General features: G+C 55.3%; 35 non-coding genes across 35 annotated transcripts; 23 read left to right on the top strand and 12 right to left on the bottom strand.

The window, feature by feature from the left end:
- Positions 1-224: 224 nt before the first annotated feature.
- trnae-cuc (transfer RNA glutamic acid (anticodon CUC)) lies at positions 225-296 on the top strand. Its single transcript has one exon. It is a non-coding gene; the product is annotated as a tRNA-Glu (tRNA).
- An 82-nt stretch (positions 297-378) lies between these two features.
- On the bottom strand, positions 379-450 carry trnaq-cug (transfer RNA glutamine (anticodon CUG)). Its single transcript has one exon. It is a non-coding gene; the product is annotated as a tRNA-Gln (tRNA).
- A 202-nt stretch (positions 451-652) lies between these two features.
- Positions 653-725, top strand: trnat-ugu (transfer RNA threonine (anticodon UGU)). Its single transcript has one exon. It is a non-coding gene; the product is annotated as a tRNA-Thr (tRNA).
- A 1,055-nt stretch (positions 726-1,780) lies between these two features.
- trnae-cuc (transfer RNA glutamic acid (anticodon CUC)) lies at positions 1,781-1,852 on the top strand. The gene has a single exon. It is a non-coding gene; the product is annotated as a tRNA-Glu (tRNA).
- Positions 1,853-1,933: 81 nt separating this feature from the next.
- trnaq-cug (transfer RNA glutamine (anticodon CUG)) lies at positions 1,934-2,005 on the bottom strand. Its single transcript has one exon. It is a non-coding gene; the product is annotated as a tRNA-Gln (tRNA).
- Positions 2,006-2,207: 202 nt separating this feature from the next.
- On the top strand, positions 2,208-2,280 carry trnat-ugu (transfer RNA threonine (anticodon UGU)). The gene has a single exon. It is a non-coding gene; the product is annotated as a tRNA-Thr (tRNA).
- Positions 2,281-3,335: 1,055 nt separating this feature from the next.
- Positions 3,336-3,407, top strand: trnae-cuc (transfer RNA glutamic acid (anticodon CUC)). Its single transcript has one exon. It is a non-coding gene; the product is annotated as a tRNA-Glu (tRNA).
- An 81-nt stretch (positions 3,408-3,488) lies between these two features.
- On the bottom strand, positions 3,489-3,560 carry trnaq-cug (transfer RNA glutamine (anticodon CUG)). Its single transcript has one exon. It is a non-coding gene; the product is annotated as a tRNA-Gln (tRNA).
- Positions 3,561-3,762: 202 nt separating this feature from the next.
- On the top strand, positions 3,763-3,835 carry trnat-ugu (transfer RNA threonine (anticodon UGU)). The gene has a single exon. It is a non-coding gene; the product is annotated as a tRNA-Thr (tRNA).
- Positions 3,836-4,890: 1,055 nt separating this feature from the next.
- Positions 4,891-4,962, top strand: trnae-cuc (transfer RNA glutamic acid (anticodon CUC)). Its single transcript has one exon. It is a non-coding gene; the product is annotated as a tRNA-Glu (tRNA).
- An 81-nt stretch (positions 4,963-5,043) lies between these two features.
- On the bottom strand, positions 5,044-5,115 carry trnaq-cug (transfer RNA glutamine (anticodon CUG)). The gene has a single exon. It is a non-coding gene; the product is annotated as a tRNA-Gln (tRNA).
- A 202-nt stretch (positions 5,116-5,317) lies between these two features.
- Positions 5,318-5,390, top strand: trnat-ugu (transfer RNA threonine (anticodon UGU)). Its single transcript has one exon. It is a non-coding gene; the product is annotated as a tRNA-Thr (tRNA).
- Positions 5,391-6,445: 1,055 nt separating this feature from the next.
- Positions 6,446-6,517, top strand: trnae-cuc (transfer RNA glutamic acid (anticodon CUC)). The gene has a single exon. It is a non-coding gene; the product is annotated as a tRNA-Glu (tRNA).
- Positions 6,518-6,598: 81 nt separating this feature from the next.
- Positions 6,599-6,670, bottom strand: trnaq-cug (transfer RNA glutamine (anticodon CUG)). The gene has a single exon. It is a non-coding gene; the product is annotated as a tRNA-Gln (tRNA).
- Positions 6,671-6,872: 202 nt separating this feature from the next.
- trnat-ugu (transfer RNA threonine (anticodon UGU)) lies at positions 6,873-6,945 on the top strand. Its single transcript has one exon. It is a non-coding gene; the product is annotated as a tRNA-Thr (tRNA).
- Positions 6,946-8,000: 1,055 nt separating this feature from the next.
- trnae-cuc (transfer RNA glutamic acid (anticodon CUC)) lies at positions 8,001-8,072 on the top strand. Its single transcript has one exon. It is a non-coding gene; the product is annotated as a tRNA-Glu (tRNA).
- Positions 8,073-8,153: 81 nt separating this feature from the next.
- Positions 8,154-8,225, bottom strand: trnaq-cug (transfer RNA glutamine (anticodon CUG)). Its single transcript has one exon. It is a non-coding gene; the product is annotated as a tRNA-Gln (tRNA).
- A 202-nt stretch (positions 8,226-8,427) lies between these two features.
- On the top strand, positions 8,428-8,500 carry trnat-ugu (transfer RNA threonine (anticodon UGU)). Its single transcript has one exon. It is a non-coding gene; the product is annotated as a tRNA-Thr (tRNA).
- Positions 8,501-9,555: 1,055 nt separating this feature from the next.
- trnae-cuc (transfer RNA glutamic acid (anticodon CUC)) lies at positions 9,556-9,627 on the top strand. Its single transcript has one exon. It is a non-coding gene; the product is annotated as a tRNA-Glu (tRNA).
- Positions 9,628-9,708: 81 nt separating this feature from the next.
- trnaq-cug (transfer RNA glutamine (anticodon CUG)) lies at positions 9,709-9,780 on the bottom strand. Its single transcript has one exon. It is a non-coding gene; the product is annotated as a tRNA-Gln (tRNA).
- A 202-nt stretch (positions 9,781-9,982) lies between these two features.
- Positions 9,983-10,055, top strand: trnat-ugu (transfer RNA threonine (anticodon UGU)). The gene has a single exon. It is a non-coding gene; the product is annotated as a tRNA-Thr (tRNA).
- Positions 10,056-11,110: 1,055 nt separating this feature from the next.
- Positions 11,111-11,182, top strand: trnae-cuc (transfer RNA glutamic acid (anticodon CUC)). The gene has a single exon. It is a non-coding gene; the product is annotated as a tRNA-Glu (tRNA).
- An 81-nt stretch (positions 11,183-11,263) lies between these two features.
- On the bottom strand, positions 11,264-11,335 carry trnaq-cug (transfer RNA glutamine (anticodon CUG)). The gene has a single exon. It is a non-coding gene; the product is annotated as a tRNA-Gln (tRNA).
- A 202-nt stretch (positions 11,336-11,537) lies between these two features.
- trnat-ugu (transfer RNA threonine (anticodon UGU)) lies at positions 11,538-11,610 on the top strand. The gene has a single exon. It is a non-coding gene; the product is annotated as a tRNA-Thr (tRNA).
- Positions 11,611-12,665: 1,055 nt separating this feature from the next.
- trnae-cuc (transfer RNA glutamic acid (anticodon CUC)) lies at positions 12,666-12,737 on the top strand. Its single transcript has one exon. It is a non-coding gene; the product is annotated as a tRNA-Glu (tRNA).
- Positions 12,738-12,818: 81 nt separating this feature from the next.
- On the bottom strand, positions 12,819-12,890 carry trnaq-cug (transfer RNA glutamine (anticodon CUG)). The gene has a single exon. It is a non-coding gene; the product is annotated as a tRNA-Gln (tRNA).
- A 202-nt stretch (positions 12,891-13,092) lies between these two features.
- Positions 13,093-13,165, top strand: trnat-ugu (transfer RNA threonine (anticodon UGU)). The gene has a single exon. It is a non-coding gene; the product is annotated as a tRNA-Thr (tRNA).
- A 1,055-nt stretch (positions 13,166-14,220) lies between these two features.
- On the top strand, positions 14,221-14,292 carry trnag-ccc (transfer RNA glycine (anticodon CCC)). Its single transcript has one exon. It is a non-coding gene; the product is annotated as a tRNA-Gly (tRNA).
- An 81-nt stretch (positions 14,293-14,373) lies between these two features.
- trnaq-cug (transfer RNA glutamine (anticodon CUG)) lies at positions 14,374-14,445 on the bottom strand. The gene has a single exon. It is a non-coding gene; the product is annotated as a tRNA-Gln (tRNA).
- A 202-nt stretch (positions 14,446-14,647) lies between these two features.
- On the top strand, positions 14,648-14,720 carry trnat-ugu (transfer RNA threonine (anticodon UGU)). Its single transcript has one exon. It is a non-coding gene; the product is annotated as a tRNA-Thr (tRNA).
- A 1,055-nt stretch (positions 14,721-15,775) lies between these two features.
- Positions 15,776-15,847, top strand: trnae-cuc (transfer RNA glutamic acid (anticodon CUC)). The gene has a single exon. It is a non-coding gene; the product is annotated as a tRNA-Glu (tRNA).
- Positions 15,848-15,929: 82 nt separating this feature from the next.
- Positions 15,930-16,001, bottom strand: trnaq-cug (transfer RNA glutamine (anticodon CUG)). Its single transcript has one exon. It is a non-coding gene; the product is annotated as a tRNA-Gln (tRNA).
- Positions 16,002-16,203: 202 nt separating this feature from the next.
- trnat-ugu (transfer RNA threonine (anticodon UGU)) lies at positions 16,204-16,276 on the top strand. The gene has a single exon. It is a non-coding gene; the product is annotated as a tRNA-Thr (tRNA).
- Positions 16,277-17,331: 1,055 nt separating this feature from the next.
- On the top strand, positions 17,332-17,403 carry trnae-cuc (transfer RNA glutamic acid (anticodon CUC)). Its single transcript has one exon. It is a non-coding gene; the product is annotated as a tRNA-Glu (tRNA).
- An 82-nt stretch (positions 17,404-17,485) lies between these two features.
- On the bottom strand, positions 17,486-17,557 carry trnaq-cug (transfer RNA glutamine (anticodon CUG)). Its single transcript has one exon. It is a non-coding gene; the product is annotated as a tRNA-Gln (tRNA).
- Between the last annotated feature and the right edge of the window lie 187 nt (positions 17,558-17,744).

The following is a 17,744-nucleotide window of genomic DNA, read 5'->3' as shown; positions in this document are numbered from 1 at the left end:
ACCATTGTGTCGCGGAAGCCGTTGTAGCAGTGATTCTTTTGCGGGTTAGATCTAAGTGACGACGGCAGGCGGGGTCGTGTCTTCAACGGGTTACTGCAGTTTTAAGAATCGCTGGTGGACGAGTCTCTGTCTCAATTCAAGATTGCCGAGCTTGGCCCCGCTTTCAGAGCCGACGTCGGTCGCGCTGCGGGCACGCCACAGACGGGAGAGGGCTTTCCTCCGTGTCCCTGGTGGTCTAGTGGTTAGGATTCGGCGCTCTCACCGCCGTGGCCCGGGTTCGATTCCCGGTCAGGGAAGCGTGGCCTTTTTTTTTCCCCACCCCGTTTGTTTCAGCGGTAATTCCCGTTTGGCATTCCAGACACCAATTCCACCCACAAAAGGTTCCACCGAGATTTGAACTCGGATCGCTGGATTCAGAGTCCAGAGTGCTAACCATTACACCATGGAACCACACAAGAGCCAGGCCGACTGTCGATTCCCTCGGTGATCTTCGGTGTCTTCCATGGGCCTGTGCAAGACTTCAGCTTCGCCGTGGCGTCCTTTCTCTGCTTTCTCCGCTGTGTAGCTGAGCCGGGCACCGTGTCTCCCTCATGTTGCCAGCTGCTTGACTCGGTACGTTTGTCTGCGCGTGAGTCAGGACCTGGAGCCTTGTGGCTCCATAGCTCAGGGGTTAGAGCACTGGTCTTGTAAACCAGGGGTCGCGAGTTCAAATCGCGCTGGGGCCTTTTGCACTCGGGCTGGACTCGGAGCAGGGTCTCCCACTTGTAAAGGGGTATCAGCTGAGGGCCATAGTTGTGTGATTACTGGCAAGCAACAGGGTGTGGTGGCTCTTGACTTCCTCTGTCTCTTGCTTGCTTCCTGTCCCTCACTCACACCCCACGCCCCGGGGACGTCACACCCTGCTGTGTTAATTGATAGGTGCCGAGGAAAACAATGCCAAGCAGGCTGTCGTTGTCCTCATCAAGTCCCGGGCTCCTCCCCGACTGTGTGGGAACTGACGAGCACTTGCGACAAATGCTGCCATTGGACTCCTTGATTAAGAAGGCGGGGGCCCCTGCGTAGATGAAGCAGCAGTTCAGCAGAAGCGCAAGAGAGATTTTCCTGGAGAGCCTTTACAGACCAGGAAGCAGACACACGGGCTGCTTGTGTTTTCATTGCCCGCCACAGGCTGCTTTGGCATAACGGGCTCGACCTGAGCAGCGCGGGCATCCCGGAGCCATCTTATCGCGGTCTGGTTCTGGCCTTGTGTAGGGAAAGCCTGGCGTCAATATCGAAGATAGTCGTTATTCCGTTCCCCCAGCGGCAAAGTGCTCTCAACTTGGTGTAAGTCTTGTTTTCTTCTTTGTGCTGGGCGATCTGGTTTTCTTTGTGTGTGTGAGTGTTAACCCACCGATGTGTGATGGCTGTAACTCCAGTGATTGTGAAGAATCTTTAGAAATCTTGTACTGCAAGTTTTGTCTGTCAAGCGACACTAGTCTGTATGACACTGAACCTGGTGGGTTTCCCTGTTGTGTCCTTCCAGTCATTCATACCACGGTTCCTCCCCCAGGTGGCTGACCATTGTGTCGCGGAAGCCGTTGTAGCAGTGATTCTTTTGCGGGTTAGATCTAAGTGACGACGGCAGGCGGGGTCGTGTCTTCAACGGGTTACTGCAGTTTTAAGAATCGCTGGTGGACGAGTCTCTGTCTCAATTCAAGATTGCCGAGCTTGGCCCCGCTTTCAGAGCCGACGTCGGTCGCGCTGCGGGCACGCCACAGACGGGAGAGGGCTTTCCTCCGTGTCCCTGGTGGTCTAGTGGTTAGGATTCGGCGCTCTCACCGCCGCGGCCCGGGTTCGATTCCCGGTCAGGGAAGCGTGGCCTTTTTTTTCCCCACCCCGTTTGTTTCAGCGGTAATTCCCGTTTGGCATTCCAGACACCAATTCCACCCACAAAAGGTTCCACCGAGATTTGAACTCGGATCGCTGGATTCAGAGTCCAGAGTGCTAACCATTACACCATGGAACCACACAAGAGCCAGGCCGACTGTCGATTCCCTCGGTGATCTTCGGTGTCTTCCATGGGCCTGTGCAAGACTTCAGCTTCGCCGTGGCGTCCTTTCTCTGCTTTCTCCGCTGTGTAGCTGAGCCGGGCACCGTGTCTCCCTCATGTTGCCAGCTGCTTGACTCGGTATGTTTGTCTGCGCGTGAGTCAGGACCTGGAGCCTTGTGGCTCCATAGCTCAGGGGTTAGAGCACTGGTCTTGTAAACCAGGGGTCGCGAGTTCAAATCGCGCTGGGGCCTTTTGCACTCGGGCTGGACTCGGAGCAGGGTCTCCCACTTGTAAAGGGGTATCAGCTGAGGGCCATAGTTGTGTGATTACTGGCAAGCAACAGGGTGTGGTGGCTCTTGACTTCCTCTGTCTCTTGCTTGCTTCCTGTCCCTCACTCACACCCCACGCCCCGGGGACGTCACACCCTGCTGTGTTAATTGATAGGTGCCGAGGAAAACAATGCCAAGCAGGCTGTCGTTGTCCTCATCAAGTCCCGGGCTCCTCCCCGACTGTGTGGGAACTGACGAGCACTTGCGACAAATGCTGCCATTGGACTCCTTGATTAAGAAGGCGGGGGCCCCTGCGTAGATGAAGCAGCAGTTCAGCAGAAGCGCAAGAGAGATTTTCCTGGAGAGCCTTTACAGACCAGGAAGCAGACACACGGGCTGCTTGTGTTTTCATTGCCCGCCACAGGCTGCTTTGGCATAACGGGCTCGACCTGAGCAGCGCGGGCATCCCGGAGCCATCTTATCGCGGTCTGGTTCTGGCCTTGTGTAGGGAAAGCCTGGCGTCAATATCGAAGATAGTCGTTATTCCGTTCCCCCAGCGGCAAAGTGCTCTCAACTTGGTGTAAGTCTTGTTTTCTTCTTTGTGCTGGGCGATCTGGTTTTCTTTGTGTGTGTGAGTGTTAACCCACCGATGTGTGATGGCTGTAACTCCAGTGATTGTGAAGAATCTTTAGAAATCTTGTACTGCAAGTTTTGTCTGTCAAGCGACACTAGTCTGTATGACACTGAACCTGGTGGGTTTCCCTGTTGTGTCCTTCCAGTCATTCATACCACGGTTCCTCCCCCAGGTGGCTGACCATTGTGTCGCGGAAGCCGTTGTAGCAGTGATTCTTTTGCGGGTTAGATCTAAGTGACGACGGCAGGCGGGGTCGTGTCTTCAACGGGTTACTGCAGTTTTAAGAATCGCTGGTGGACGAGTCTCTGTCTCAATTCAAGATTGCCGAGCTTGGCCCCGCTTTCAGAGCCGACGTCGGTCGCGCTGCGGGCACGCCACAGACGGGAGAGGGCTTTCCTCCGTGTCCCTGGTGGTCTAGTGGTTAGGATTCGGCGCTCTCACCGCCGCGGCCCGGGTTCGATTCCCGGTCAGGGAAGCGTGGCCTTTTTTTTCCCCACCCCGTTTGTTTCAGCGGTAATTCCCGTTTGGCATTCCAGACACCAATTCCACCCACAAAAGGTTCCACCGAGATTTGAACTCGGATCGCTGGATTCAGAGTCCAGAGTGCTAACCATTACACCATGGAACCACACAAGAGCCAGGCCGACTGTCGATTCCCTCGGTGATCTTCGGTGTCTTCCATGGGCCTGTGCAAGACTTCAGCTTCGCCGTGGCGTCCTTTCTCTGCTTTCTCCGCTGTGTAGCTGAGCCGGGCACCGTGTCTCCCTCATGTTGCCAGCTGCTTGACTCGGTATGTTTGTCTGCGCGTGAGTCAGGACCTGGAGCCTTGTGGCTCCATAGCTCAGGGGTTAGAGCACTGGTCTTGTAAACCAGGGGTCGCGAGTTCAAATCGCGCTGGGGCCTTTTGCACTCGGGCTGGACTCGGAGCAGGGTCTCCCACTTGTAAAGGGGTATCAGCTGAGGGCCATAGTTGTGTGATTACTGGCAAGCAACAGGGTGTGGTGGCTCTTGACTTCCTCTGTCTCTTGCTTGCTTCCTGTCCCTCACTCACACCCCACGCCCCGGGGACGTCACACCCTGCTGTGTTAATTGATAGGTGCCGAGGAAAACAATGCCAAGCAGGCTGTCGTTGTCCTCATCAAGTCCCGGGCTCCTCCCCGACTGTGTGGGAACTGACGAGCACTTGCGACAAATGCTGCCATTGGACTCCTTGATTAAGAAGGCGGGGGCCCCTGCGTAGATGAAGCAGCAGTTCAGCAGAAGCGCAAGAGAGATTTTCCTGGAGAGCCTTTGCAGACCAGGAAGCAGACACACGGGCTGCTTGTGTTTTCATTGCCCGCCACAGGCTGCTTTGGCATAACGGGCTCGACCTGAGCAGCGCGGGCATCCCGGAGCCATCTTATCGCGGTCTGGTTCTGGCCTTGTGTAGGGAAAGCCTGGCGTCAATATCGAAGATAGTCGTTATTCCGTTCCCCCAGCGGCAAAGTGCTCTCAACTTGGTGTAAGTCTTGTTTTCTTCTTTGTGCTGGGCGATCTGGTTTTCTTTGTGTGTGTGAGTGTTAACCCACCGATGTGTGATGGCTGTAACTCCAGTGATTGTGAAGAATCTTTAGAAATCTTGTACTGCAAGTTTTGTCTGTCAAGCGACACTAGTCTGTATGACACTGAACCTGGTGGGTTTCCCTGTTGTGTCCTTCCAGTCATTCATACCACGGTTCCTCCCCCAGGTGGCTGACCATTGTGTCGCGGAAGCCGTTGTAGCAGTGATTCTTTTGCGGGTTAGATCTAAGTGACGACGGCAGGCGGGGTCGTGTCTTCAACGGGTTACTGCAGTTTTAAGAATCGCTGGTGGACGAGTCTCTGTCTCAATTCAAGATTGCCGAGCTTGGCCCCGCTTTCAGAGCCGACGTCGGTCGCGCTGCGGGCACGCTACAGACGGGAGAGGGCTTTCCTCCGTGTCCCTGGTGGTCTAGTGGTTAGGATTCGGCGCTCTCACCGCCGCGGCCCGGGTTCGATTCCCGGTCAGGGAAGCGTGGCCTTTTTTTTCCCCACCCCGTTTGTTTCAGCGGTAATTCCCGTTTGGCATTCCAGACACCAATTCCACCCACAAAAGGTTCCACCGAGATTTGAACTCGGATCGCTGGATTCAGAGTCCAGAGTGCTAACCATTACACCATGGAACCACACAAGAGCCAGGCCGACTGTCGATTCCCTCGGTGATCTTCGGTGTCTTCCATGGGCCTGTGCAAGACTTCAGCTTCGCCGTGGCGTCCTTTCTCTGCTTTCTCCGCTGTGTAGCTGAGCCGGGCACCGTGTCTCCCTCATGTTGCCAGCTGCTTGACTCGGTACGTTTGTCTGCGCGTGAGTCAGGACCTGGAGCCTTGTGGCTCCATAGCTCAGGGGTTAGAGCACTGGTCTTGTAAACCAGGGGTCGCGAGTTCAAATCGCGCTGGGGCCTTTTGCACTCGGGCTGGACTCGGAGCAGGGTCTCCCACTTGTAAAGGGGTATCAGCTGAGGGCCATAGTTGTGTGATTACTGGCAAGCAACAGGGTGTGGTGGCTCTTGACTTCCTCTGTCTCTTGCTTGCTTCCTGTCCCTCACTCACACCCCACGCCCCGGGGACGTCACACCCTGCTGTGTTAATTGATAGGTGCCGAGGAAAACAATGCCAAGCAGGCTGTCGTTGTCCTCATCAAGTCCCGGGCTCCTCCCCGACTGTGTGGGAACTGACGAGCACTTGCGACAAATGCTGCCATTGGACTCCTTGATTAAGAAGGCGGGGGCCCCTGCGTAGATGAAGCAGCAGTTCAGCAGAAGCGCAAGAGAGATTTTCCTGGAGAGCCTTTACAGACCAGGAAGCAGACACACGGGCTGCTTGTGTTTTCATTGCCCGCCACAGGCTGCTTTGGCATAACGGGCTCGACCTGAGCAGCGCGGGCATCCCGGAGCCATCTTATCGCGGTCTGGTTCTGGCCTTGTGTAGGGAAAGCCTGGCGTCAATATCGAAGATAGTCGTTATTCCGTTCCCCCAGCGGCAAAGTGCTCTCAACTTGGTGTAAGTCTTGTTTTCTTCTTTGTGCTGGGCGATCTGGTTTTCTTTGTGTGTGTGAGTGTTAACCCACCGATGTGTGATGGCTGTAACTCCAGTGATTGTGAAGAATCTTTAGAAATCTTGTACTGCAAGTTTTGTCTGTCAAGCGACACTAGTCTGTATGACACTGAACCTGGTGGGTTTCCCTGTTGTGTCCTTCCAGTCATTCATACCACGGTTCCTCCCCCAGGTGGCTGACCATTGTGTCGCGGAAGCCGTTGTAGCAGTGATTCTTTTGCGGGTTAGATCTAAGTGACGACGGCAGGCGGGGTCGTGTCTTCAACGGGTTACTGCAGTTTTAAGAATCGCTGGTGGACGAGTCTCTGTCTCAATTCAAGATTGCCGAGCTTGGCCCCGCTTTCAGAGCCGACGTCGGTCGCGCTGCGGGCACGCCACAGACGGGAGAGGGCTTTCCTCCGTGTCCCTGGTGGTCTAGTGGTTAGGATTCGGCGCTCTCACCGCCGCGGCCCGGGTTCGATTCCCGGTCAGGGAAGCGTGGCCTTTTTTTTCCCCACCCCGTTTGTTTCAGCGGTAATTCCCGTTTGGCATTCCAGACACCAATTCCACCCACAAAAGGTTCCACCGAGATTTGAACTCGGATCGCTGGATTCAGAGTCCAGAGTGCTAACCATTACACCATGGAACCACACAAGAGCCAGGCCGACTGTCGATTCCCTCGGTGATCTTCGGTGTCTTCCATGGGCCTGTGCAAGACTTCAGCTTCGCCGTGGCGTCCTTTCTCTGCTTTCTCCGCTGTGTAGCTGAGCCGGGCACCGTGTCTCCCTCATGTTGCCAGCTGCTTGACTCGGTACGTTTGTCTGCGCGTGAGTCAGGACCTGGAGCCTTGTGGCTCCATAGCTCAGGGGTTAGAGCACTGGTCTTGTAAACCAGGGGTCGCGAGTTCAAATCGCGCTGGGGCCTTTTGCACTCGGGCTGGACTCGGAGCAGGGTCTCCCACTTGTAAAGGGGTATCAGCTGAGGGCCATAGTTGTGTGATTACTGGCAAGCAACAGGGTGTGGTGGCTCTTGACTTCCTCTGTCTCTTGCTTGCTTCCTGTCCCTCACTCACACCCCACGCCCCGGGGACGTCACACCCTGCTGTGTTAATTGATAGGTGCCGAGGAAAACAATGCCAAGCAGGCTGTCGTCGTCCTCATCAAGTCCCGGGCTCCTCCCCGACTGTGTGGGAACTGACGAGCACTTGCGACAAATGCTGCCATTGGACTCCTTGATTAAGAAGGCGGGGGCCCCTGCGTAGATGAAGCAGCAGTTCAGCAGAAGCGCAAGAGAGATTTTCCTGGAGAGCCTTTGCAGACCAGGAAGCAGACACACGGGCTGCTTGTGTTTTCATTGCCCGCCACAGGCTGCTTTGGCATAACGGGCTCGACCTGAGCAGCGCGGGCATCCCGGAGCCATCTTATCGCGGTCTGGTTCTGGCCTTGTGTAGGGAAAGCCTGGCGTCAATATCGAAGATAGTCGTTATTCCGTTCCCCCAGCGGCAAAGTGCTCTCAACTTGGTGTAAGTCTTGTTTTCTTCTTTGTGCTGGGCGATCTGGTTTTCTTTGTGTGTGTGAGTGTTAACCCACCGATGTGTGATGGCTGTAACTCCAGTGATTGTGAAGAATCTTTAGAAATCTTGTACTGCAAGTTTTGTCTGTCAAGCGACACTAGTCTGTATGACACTGAACCTGGTGGGTTTCCCTGTTGTGTCCTTCCAGTCATTCATACCACGGTTCCTCCCCCAGGTGGCTGACCATTGTGTCGCGGAAGCCGTTGTAGCAGTGATTCTTTTGCGGGTTAGATCTAAGTGACGACGGCAGGCGGGGTCGTGTCTTCAACGGGTTACTGCAGTTTTAAGAATCGCTGGTGGACGAGTCTCTGTCTCAATTCAAGATTGCCGAGCTTGGCCCCGCTTTCAGAGCCGACGTCGGTCGCGCTGCGGGCACGCCACAGACGGGAGAGGGCTTTCCTCCGTGTCCCTGGTGGTCTAGTGGATAGGATTCGGCGCTCTCACCGCCGCGGCCCGGGTTCGATTCCCGGTCAGGGAAGCGTGGCCTTTTTTTTCCCCACCCCGTTTGTTTCAGCGGTAATTCCCGTTTGGCATTCCAGACACCAATTCCACCCACAAAAGGTTCCACCGAGATTTGAACTCGGATCGCTGGATTCAGAGTCCAGAGTGCTAACCATTACACCATGGAACCACACAAGAGCCAGGCCGACTGTCGATTCCCTCGGTGATCTTCGGTGTCTTCCATGGGCCTGTGCAAGACTTCAGCTTCGCCGTGGCGTCCTTTCTCTGCTTTCTCCGCTGTGTAGCTGAGCCGGGCACCGTGTCTCCCTCATGTTGCCAGCTGCTTGACTCGGTACGTTTGTCTGCGCGTGAGTCAGGACCTGGAGCCTTGTGGCTCCATAGCTCAGGGGTTAGAGCACTGGTCTTGTAAACCAGGGGTCGCGAGTTCAAATCGCGCTGGGGCCTTTTGCACTCGGGCTGGACTCGGAGCAGGGTCTCCCACTTGTAAAGGGGTATCAGCTGAGGGCCATAGTTGTGTGATTACTGGCAAGCAACAGGGTGTGGTGGCTCTTGACTTCCTCTGTCTCTTGCTTGCTTCCTGTCCCTCACTCACACCCCACGCCCCGGGGACGTCACACCCTGCTGTGTTAATTGATAGGTGCCGAGGAAAACAATGCCAAGCAGGCTGTCGTCGTCCTCATCAAGTCCCGGGCTCCTCCCCGACTGTGTGGGAACTGACGAGCACTTGCGACAAATGCTGCCATTGGACTCCTTGATTAAGAAGGCGGGGGCCCCTGCGTAGATGAAGCAGCAGTTCAGCAGAAGCGCAAGAGAGATTTTCCTGGAGAGCCTTTGCAGACCAGGAAGCAGACACACGGGCTGCTTGTGTTTTCATTGCCCGCCACAGGCTGCTTTGGCATAACGGGCTCGACCTGAGCAGCGCGGGCATCCCGGAGCCATCTTATCGCGGTCTGGTTCTGGCCTTGTGTAGGGAAAGCCTGGCGTCAATATCGAAGATAGTCGTTATTCCGTTCCCCCAGCGGCAAAGTGCTCTCAACTTGGTGTAAGTCTTGTTTTCTTCTTTGTGCTGGGCGATCTGGTTTTCTTTGTGTGTGTGAGTGTTAACCCACCGATGTGTGATGGCTGTAACTCCAGTGATTGTGAAGAATCTTTAGAAATCTTGTACTGCAAGTTTTGTCTGTCAAGCGACACTAGTCTGTATGACACTGAACTTGGTGGGTTTCCCTGTTGTGTCCTTCCAGTCATTCATACCACGGTTCCTCCCCCAGGTGGCTGACCATTGTGTCGCGGAAGCCGTTGTAGCAGTGATTCTTTTGCGGGTTAGATCTAAGTGACGACGGCAGGCGGGGTCGTGTCTTCAACGGGTTACTGCAGTTTTAAGAATCGCTGGTGGACGAGTCTCTGTCTCAATTCAAGATTGCCGAGCTTGGCCCCGCTTTCAGAGCCGACGTCGGTCGCGCTGCGGGCACGCCACAGACGGGAGAGGGCTTTCCTCCGTGTCCCTGGTGGTCTAGTGGTTAGGATTTGGCGCTCTCACCGCCGCGGCCCGGGTTCGATTCCCGGTCAGGGAAGCGTGGCCTTTTTTTTCCTCACCCCGTTTGTTTCAGCGGTAATTCCCGTTTGGCATTCCAGACACCAATTCCACCCACAAAAGGTTCCACCGAGATTTGAACTCGGATCGCTGGATTCAGAGTCCAGAGTGCTAACCATTACACCATGGAACCACACAAGAGCCAGGCCGACTGTCGATTCCCTCGGTGATCTTCGGTGTCTTCCATGGGCCTGTGCAAGACTTCAGCTTCGCCGTGGCGTCCTTTCTCTGCTTTCTCCGCTGTGTAGCTGAGCCGGGCACCGTGTCTCCCTCATGTTGCCAGCTGCTTGACTCGGTACGTTTGTCTGCGCGTGAGTCAGGACCTGGAGCCTTGTGGCTCCATAGCTCAGGGGTTAGAGCACTGGTCTTGTAAACCAGGGGTCGCGAGTTCAAATCTCGCTGGGGCCTTTTGCACTCGGGCTGGACTCGGAGCAGGGTCTCCCACTTGTAAAGGGGTATCAGCTGAGGGCCATAGTTGTGTGATTACTGGCAAGCAACAGGGTGTGGTGGCTCTTGACTTCCTCTGTCTCTTGCTTGCTTCCTGTCCCTCACTCACACCCCACGCCCCGGGGACGTCACACCCTGCTGTGTTAATTGATAGGTGCCGAGGAAAACAATGCCAAGCAGGCTGTCGTTGTCCTCATCAAGTCCCGGGCTCCTCCCCGACTGTGTGGGAACTGACGAGCACTTGCGACAAATGCTGCCATTGGACTCCTTGATTAAGAAGGCGGGGGCCCCTGCGTAGATGAAGCAGCAGTTCAGCAGAAGCGCAAGAGAGATTTTCCTGGAGAGCCTTTGCAGACCAGGAAGCAGACACACGGGCTGCTTGTGTTTTCATTGCCCGCCACAGGCTGCTTTGGCATAACGGGCTCGACCTGAGCAGCGCGGGCATCCCGGAGCCATCTTATCGCGGTCTGGTTCTGGCCTTGTGTAGGGAAAGCCTGGCGTCAATATCGAAGATAGTCGTTATTCCGTTCCCCCAGCGGCAAAGTGCTCTCAACTTGGTGTAAGTCTTGTTTTCTTCTTTGTGCTGGGCGATCTGGTTTTCTTTGTGTGTGTGAGTGTTAACCCACCGATGTGTGATGGCTGTAACTCCAGTGATTGTGAAGAATCTTTAGAAATCTTGTACTGCAAGTTTTGTCTGTCAAGCGACACTAGTCTGTATGACACTGAACCTGGTGGGTTTCCCTGTTGTGTCCTTCCAGTCATTCATACCACGGTTCCTCCCCCAGGTGGCTGACCATTGTGTCGCGGAAGCCGTTGTAGCAGTGATTCTTTTGCGGGTTAGATCTAAGTGACGACGGCAGGCGGGGTCGTGTCTTCAACGGGTTACTGCAGTTTTAAGAATCGCTGGTGGACGAGTCTCTGTCTCAATTCAAGATTGCCGAGCTTGGCCCCGCTTTCAGAGCCGACGTCGGTCGCGCTGCGGGCACGCCACAGACGGGAGAGGGCTTTCTTCTGTGTCCCTGGTGGTCTAGTGGTTAGGATTCGGCGCTCTCACCGCCGCGGCCCCGGTTCGATTCCCGGTCAGGGAAGCGTGGCCTTTTTTTTCCCCACCCCGTTTGTTTCAGCGGTAATTCCCGTTTGGCATTCCAGACACCAATTCCACCCACAAAAGGTTCCACCGAGATTTGAACTCGGATCGCTGGATTCAGAGTCCAGAGTGCTAACCATTACACCATGGAACCACACAAGAACCAGGCCGACTGTCGATTCCCTCGGTGATCTTCGGTGTCTTCCATGGGCCTGTGCAAGACTTCAGCTTCGCCGTGGCGTCCTTTCTCTGCTTTCTCCGCTGTGTAGCTGAGCCGGGCACCGTGTCTCCCTCATGTTGCCAGCTGCTTGACTCGGTACGTTTGTCTGCGCGTGAGTCAGGACCTGGAGCCTTGTGGCTCCATAGCTCAGGGGTTAGAGCACTGGTCTTGTAAACCAGGGGTCGCGAGTTCAAATCTCGCTGGGGCCTTTTGCACTCGGGCTGGACTCGGAGCAGGGTCTCCCACTTGTAAAGGGGTATCAGCTGAGGGCCATAGTTGTGTGATTACTGGCAAGCAACAGGGTGTGGTGGCTCTTGACTTCCTCTGTCTCTTGCTTGCTTCCTGTCCCTCACTCACACCCCACGCCCCGGGGACGTCACACCCTGCTGTGTTAATTGATAGGTGCCGAGGAAAACAATGCCAAGCAGGCTGTCGTTGTCCTCATCAAGTCCCGGGCTCCTCCCCGACTGTGTGGGAACTGACGAGCACTTGTGACAAATGCTGCCATTGGACTCCTTGATTAAGAAGGCGGGGGCCCCTGCGTAGATGAAGCAGCAGTTCAGCAGAAGCGCAAGAGAGATTTTCCTGGAGAGCCTTTGCAGACCAGGAAGCAGACACACGGGCTGCTTGTGTTTTCATTGCCCGCCACAGGCTGCTTTGGCATAACGGGCTCGACCTGAGCAGCGCGGGCATCCCGGAGCCATCTTATCGCGGTCTGGTTCTGGCCTTGTGTAGGGAAAGCCTGGCGTCAATATCGAAGATAGTCGTTATTCCGTTCCCCCAGCGGCAAAGTGCTCTCAACTTGGTGTAAGTCTTGTTTTCTTCTTTGTGCTGGGCGATCTGGTTTTCTTTGTGTGTGTGAGTGTTAACCCACCGATGTGTGATGGCTGTAACTCCAGTGATTGTGAAGAATCTTTAGAAATCTTGTACTGCAAGTTTTGTCTGTCAAGCGACACTAGTCTGTATGACACTGAACCTGGTGGGTTTCCCTGTTGTGTCCTTCCAGTCATTCATACCACGGTTCCTCCCCCAGGTGGCTGACCATTGTGTCGCGGAAGCCGTTGTAGCAGTGATTCTTTTGCGGGTTAGATCTAAGTGACGACGGCAGGCGGGGTCGTGTCTTCAACGGGTTACTGCAGTTTTAAGAATCGCTGGTGGACGAGTCTCTGTCTCAATTCAAGATTGCCGAGCTTGGCCCCGCTTTCAGAGCCGACGTCGGTCGCGCTGCGGGCACGCCACAGACGGGAGAGGGCTTTCCTCCGTGTCCCTGGTGGTCTAGTGGTTAGGATTCGGCGCTCTCACCGCCGTGGCCCGGGTTCGATTCCCGGTCAGGGAAGCGTGGCCTTTTTTTTCCCCACCCCGTTTGTTTCAGCGGTAATTCCCGTTTGGCATTCCAGACACCAATTCCACCCACAAAAGGTTCCACCGAGATTTGAACTCGGATCGCTGGATTCAGAGTCCAGAGTGCTAACCATTACACCATGGAACCACACAAGAGCCAGGCCGACTGTCGATTCCCTCGGTGATCTTCGGTGTCTTCCATGGGCCTGTGCAAGACTTCAGCTTCGCCGTGGCGTCCTTTCTCTGCTTTCTCCGCTGTGTAGCTGAGCCGGGCACCGTGTCTCCCTCATGTTGCCAGCTGCTTGACTCGGTACGTTTGTCTGCGCGTGAGTCAGGACCTGGAGCCTTGTGGCTCCATAGCTCAGGGGTTAGAGCACTGGTCTTGTAAACCAGGGGTCGCGAGTTCAAATCTCGCTGGGGCCTTTTGCACTCGGGCTGGACTCGGAGCAGGGTCTCCCACTTGTAAAGGGGTATCAGCTGAGGGCCATAGTTGTGTGATTACTGGCAAGCAACAGGGTGTGGTGGCTCTTGACTTCCTCTGTCTCTTGCTTGCTTCCTGTCCCTCACTCACACCCCACGCCCCGGGGACGTCACACCCTGCTGTGTTAATTGATAGGTGCCGAGGAAAACAATGCCAAGCAGGCTGTCGTTGTCCTCATCAAGTCCCGGGCTCCTCCCCGACTGTGTGGGAACTGACGAGCACTTGCGACAAATGCTGCCATTGGACTCCTTGATTAAGAAGGCGGGGGCCCCTGCGTAGATGAAGCAGCAGTTCAGCAGAAGCGCAAGAGAGATTTTCCTGGAGAGCCTTTGCAGACCAGGAAGCAGACACACGGGCTGCTTGTGTTTTCATTGCCCGCCACAGGCTGCTTTGGCATAACGGGCTCGACCTGAGCAGCGCGGGCATCCCGGAGCCATCTTATCGCGGTCTGGTTCTGGCCTTGTGTAGGGAAAGCCTGGCGTCAATATCGAAGATAGTCGTTATTCCGTTCCCCCAGCGGCAAAGTGCTCTCAACTTGGTGTAAGTCTTGTTTTCTTCTTTGTGCTGGGCGATCTGGTTTTCTTTGTGTGTGTGAGTGTTAACCCACCGATGTGTGATGGCTGTAACTCCAGTGATTGTGAAGAATCTTTAGAAATCTTGTACTGCAAGTTTTGTCTGTCAAGCGACACTAGTCTGTATGACACTGAACCTGGTGGGTTTCCCTGTTGTGTCCTTCCAGTCATTCATACCACGGTTCCTCCCCCAGGTGGCTGACCATTGTGTCGCGGAAGCCGTTGTAGCAGTGATTCTTTTGCGGGTTAGATCTAAGTGACGACGGCAGGCGGGGTCGTGTCTTCAACGGGTTACTGCAGTTTTAAGAATCGCTGGTGGACGAGTCTCTGTCTCAATTCAAGATTGCCGAGCTTGGCCCCGCTTTCAGAGCCGACGTCGGTCGCGCTGCGGGCACGCCACAGACGGGAGAGGGCTTTCTTCCGTGTCCCTGGTGGTCTAGTGGTTAGGATTCGGCGCTCCCACCGCCGCGGCCCCGGTTCGATTCCCGGTCAGGGAAGCGTGGCCTTTTTTTTCCCCACCCCGTTTGTTTCAGCGGTAATTCCCGTTTGGCATTCCAGACACCAATTCCACCCACAAAAGGTTCCACCGAGATTTGAACTCGGATCGCTGGATTCAGAGTCCAGAGTGCTAACCATTACACCATGGAACCACACAAGAACCAGGCCGACTGTCGATTCCCTCGGTGATCTTCGGTGTCTTCCATGGGCCTGTGCAAGACTTCAGCTTCGCCGTGGCGTCCTTTCTCTGCTTTCTCCGCTGTGTAGCTGAGCCGGGCACCGTGTCTCCCTCATGTTGCCAGCTGCTTGACTCGGTACGTTTGTCTGCGCGTGAGTCAGGACCTGGAGCCTTGTGGCTCCATAGCTCAGGGGTTAGAGCACTGGTCTTGTAAACCAGGGGTCGCGAGTTCAAATCTCGCTGGGGCCTTTTGCACTCGGGCTGGACTCGGAGCAGGGTCTCCCACTTGTAAAGGGGTATCAGCTGAGGGCCATAGTTGTGTGATTACTGGCAAGCAACAGGGTGTGGTGGCTCTTGACTTCCTCTGTCTCTTGCTTGCTTCCTGTCCCTCACTCACACCCCACGCCCCGGGGACGTCACACCCTGCTGTGTTAATTGATAGGTGCCGAGGAAAACAATGCCAAGCAGGCTGTCGTTGTCCTCATCAAGTCCCGGGCTCCTCCCCGACTGTGTGGGAACTGACGAGCACTTGCGACAAATGCTGCCATTGGACTCCTTGATTAAGAAGGCGGGGGCCCCTGCGTAGATGAAGCAGCAGTTCAGCAGAAGCGCAAGAGAGATTTTCCTGGAGAGCCTTTGCAGACCAGGAAGCAGACACACGGGCTGCTTGTGTTTTCATTGCCCGCCACAGGCTGCTTTGGCATAACGGGCTCGACCTGAGCAGCGCGGGCATCCCGGAGCCATCTTATCGCGGTCTGGTTCTGGCCTTGTGTAGGGAAAGCCTGGCGTCAATATCGAAGATAGTCGTTATTCCGTTCCCCCAGCGGCAAAGTGCTCTCAACTTGGTGTAAGTCTTGTTTTCTTCTTTGTGCTGGGCGATCTGGTTTTCTTTGTGTGTGTGAGTGTTAACCCACCGATGTGTGATGGCTGTAACTCCAGTGATTGTGAAGAATCTTTAGAAATCTTGTACTGCAAGTTTTGTCTGTCAAGCGACACTAGTCTGTATGACACTGAACCTGGTGGGTTTCCCTGTTGTGTCCTTCCAGTCATTCATACCACGGTTCCTCCCCCAGGTGGCTGACCATTGTGTCGCGGAAGCCGTTGTAGCAGTGATTCTTTTGCGGGTTAGATCTAAGTGACGACGGCAGGCGGGGTCGTGTCTTCAACGGGTTACTGCAGTTTTAAGAATCGCTGGTGGACGAGTCTCTGTCTCAATTCAAGATTGCCGAGCTTGGCCCCGCTTTCAGAGCCGACGTCGGTCGCGCTGCGGGCACGCCACAGACGGGAGAGGGCTTTCCTCCGTGTCCCTGGTGGTCTAGTGGTTAGGATTCGGCGCTCTCACCGCCGCGGCCCGGGTTCGATTCCCGGTCAGGGAAGCGTGGCCTTTTTTTTTCCCCACCCCGTTTGTTTCAGCGGTAATTCCCGTTTGGCATTCCAGACACCAATTCCACCCACAAAAGGTTCCACCGAGATTTGAACTCGGATCGCTGGATTCAGAGTCCAGAGTGCTAACCATTACACCATGGAACCACACAAGAGCCAGGCCGACTGTCGATTCCCTCGGTGATCTTCGGTGTCTTCCATGGGCCTGTGCAAGACTTCAGCTTCGCCGTGGCGTCCTTTCTCTGCTTTCTCCGCTGTGTAGCTGAGCCGGGCACCGTGTCTCCCTCATGTTGCCAGCTGCTTGACTCGGTACGTTTGTCTGCGCGTGAGTCAGGACCTGGAGCCTTGTGGCTCCATAGCTCAGGGGTTAGAGCACTGGTCTTGTAAACCAGGGGTCGCGAGTTCAAATCTCGCTGGGGCCTTTTGCACTCGGGCTGGACTCGGAGCAGGGTCTCCCACTTGTAAAGGGGTATCAGCTGAGGGCCATAGTTGTGTGATTACTGGCAAGCAACAGGGTGTGGTGGCTCTTGACTTCCTCTGTCTCTTGCTTGCTTCCTGTCCCTCACTCACACCCCACGCCCCGGGGACGTCACACCCTGCTGTGTTAATTGATAGGTGCCGAGGAAAACAATGCCAAGCAGGCTGTCGTTGTCCTCATCAAGTCCCGGGCTCCTCCCCGACTGTGTGGGAACTGACGAGCACTTGCGACAAATGCTGCCATTGGACTCCTTGATTAAGAAGGCGGGGGCCCCTGCGTAGATGAAGCAGCAGTTCAGCAGAAGTGCAAGAGAGATTTTCCTGGAGAGCCTTTGCAGACCAGGAAGCAGACACACGGGCTGCTTGTGTTTTCATTGCCCGCCACAGGCTGCTTTGGCATAACGGGCTCGACCTGAGCAGCGCGGGCATCCCGGAGCCATCTTATCGCGGTCTGGTTCTGGCCTTGTGTAGGGAAAGCCTGGCGTCAATATCGAAGATAGTCGTTATTCCGTTCCCCCAGCGGCAAAGTGCTCTCAACTTGGTGTAAGTCTTGTTTTCTTCTTTGTGCTGGGCGATCTGGTTTTCTTTGTGTGTGTGAGTGTTAACCCACCGATGTGTGATGGCTGTAACTCCAGTGATTGTGAAGAATCTTTAGAAATCTTGTACTGCAAGTTTTGTCTGTCAAGCGACACTAGTCTGTATGACACTGAACCTGGTGGGTTTCCCTGTTGTGTCCTTCCAGTCATTCATACCACGGTTCCTCCCCCAGGTGGCTGACCATTGTGTCGCGGAAGCCGTTGTAGCAGTGATTCTTTTGCGGGTTAGATCTAAGTGACGACGGCAGGCGGGGTCGTGTCTTCAACGGGTTACTGCAGTTTTAAGAATCGCTGGTGGACGAGTCTCTGTCTCAATTCAAGATTGCCGAGCTTGGCCCCGCTTTCAGAGCCGACGTCGGTCGCGCTGCGGGCACGCCACAGGCGGGAGAGGGCTTTCCTCCGTGTCCCTGGTGGTCTAGTGGTTAGGATTCGGCGCTCTCACCGCCGCGGCCCGGGTTCGATTCCCGGTCAGGGAAGCGTGGCCTTTTTTTTTCCCCACCCCGTTTGTTTCAGCGGTAATTCCCGTTTGGCATTCCAGACACCAATTCCACCCACAAAAGGTTCCACCGAGATTTGAACTCGGATCGCTGGATTCAGAGTCCAGAGTGCTAACCATTACACCATGGAACCACACAAGAGCCAGGCCGACTGTCGATTCCCTCGGTGATCTTCGGTGTCTTCCATGGGCCTGTGCAAGACTTCAGCTTCGCCGTGGCGTCCTTTCTCTGCTTTCTCCGCTGTGTAGCTGAGCCGGGCACCGTGTCTCCCTCATGTTGCCAGCTGCTTGACTCGGTACGTTTGTCTGCGCGTGAGTCAG

Source organism: Lepisosteus oculatus, chromosome 6 (assembly GCF_040954835.1).
Source record: "Lepisosteus oculatus isolate fLepOcu1 chromosome 6, fLepOcu1.hap2, whole genome shotgun sequence".
Taxonomy (NCBI): domain Eukaryota; kingdom Metazoa; phylum Chordata; class Actinopteri; order Semionotiformes; family Lepisosteidae; genus Lepisosteus; species Lepisosteus oculatus.
Note: the sequence above shows the minus strand (reverse complement) of the source record. Positions and strands in the feature narration are given on the sequence as shown.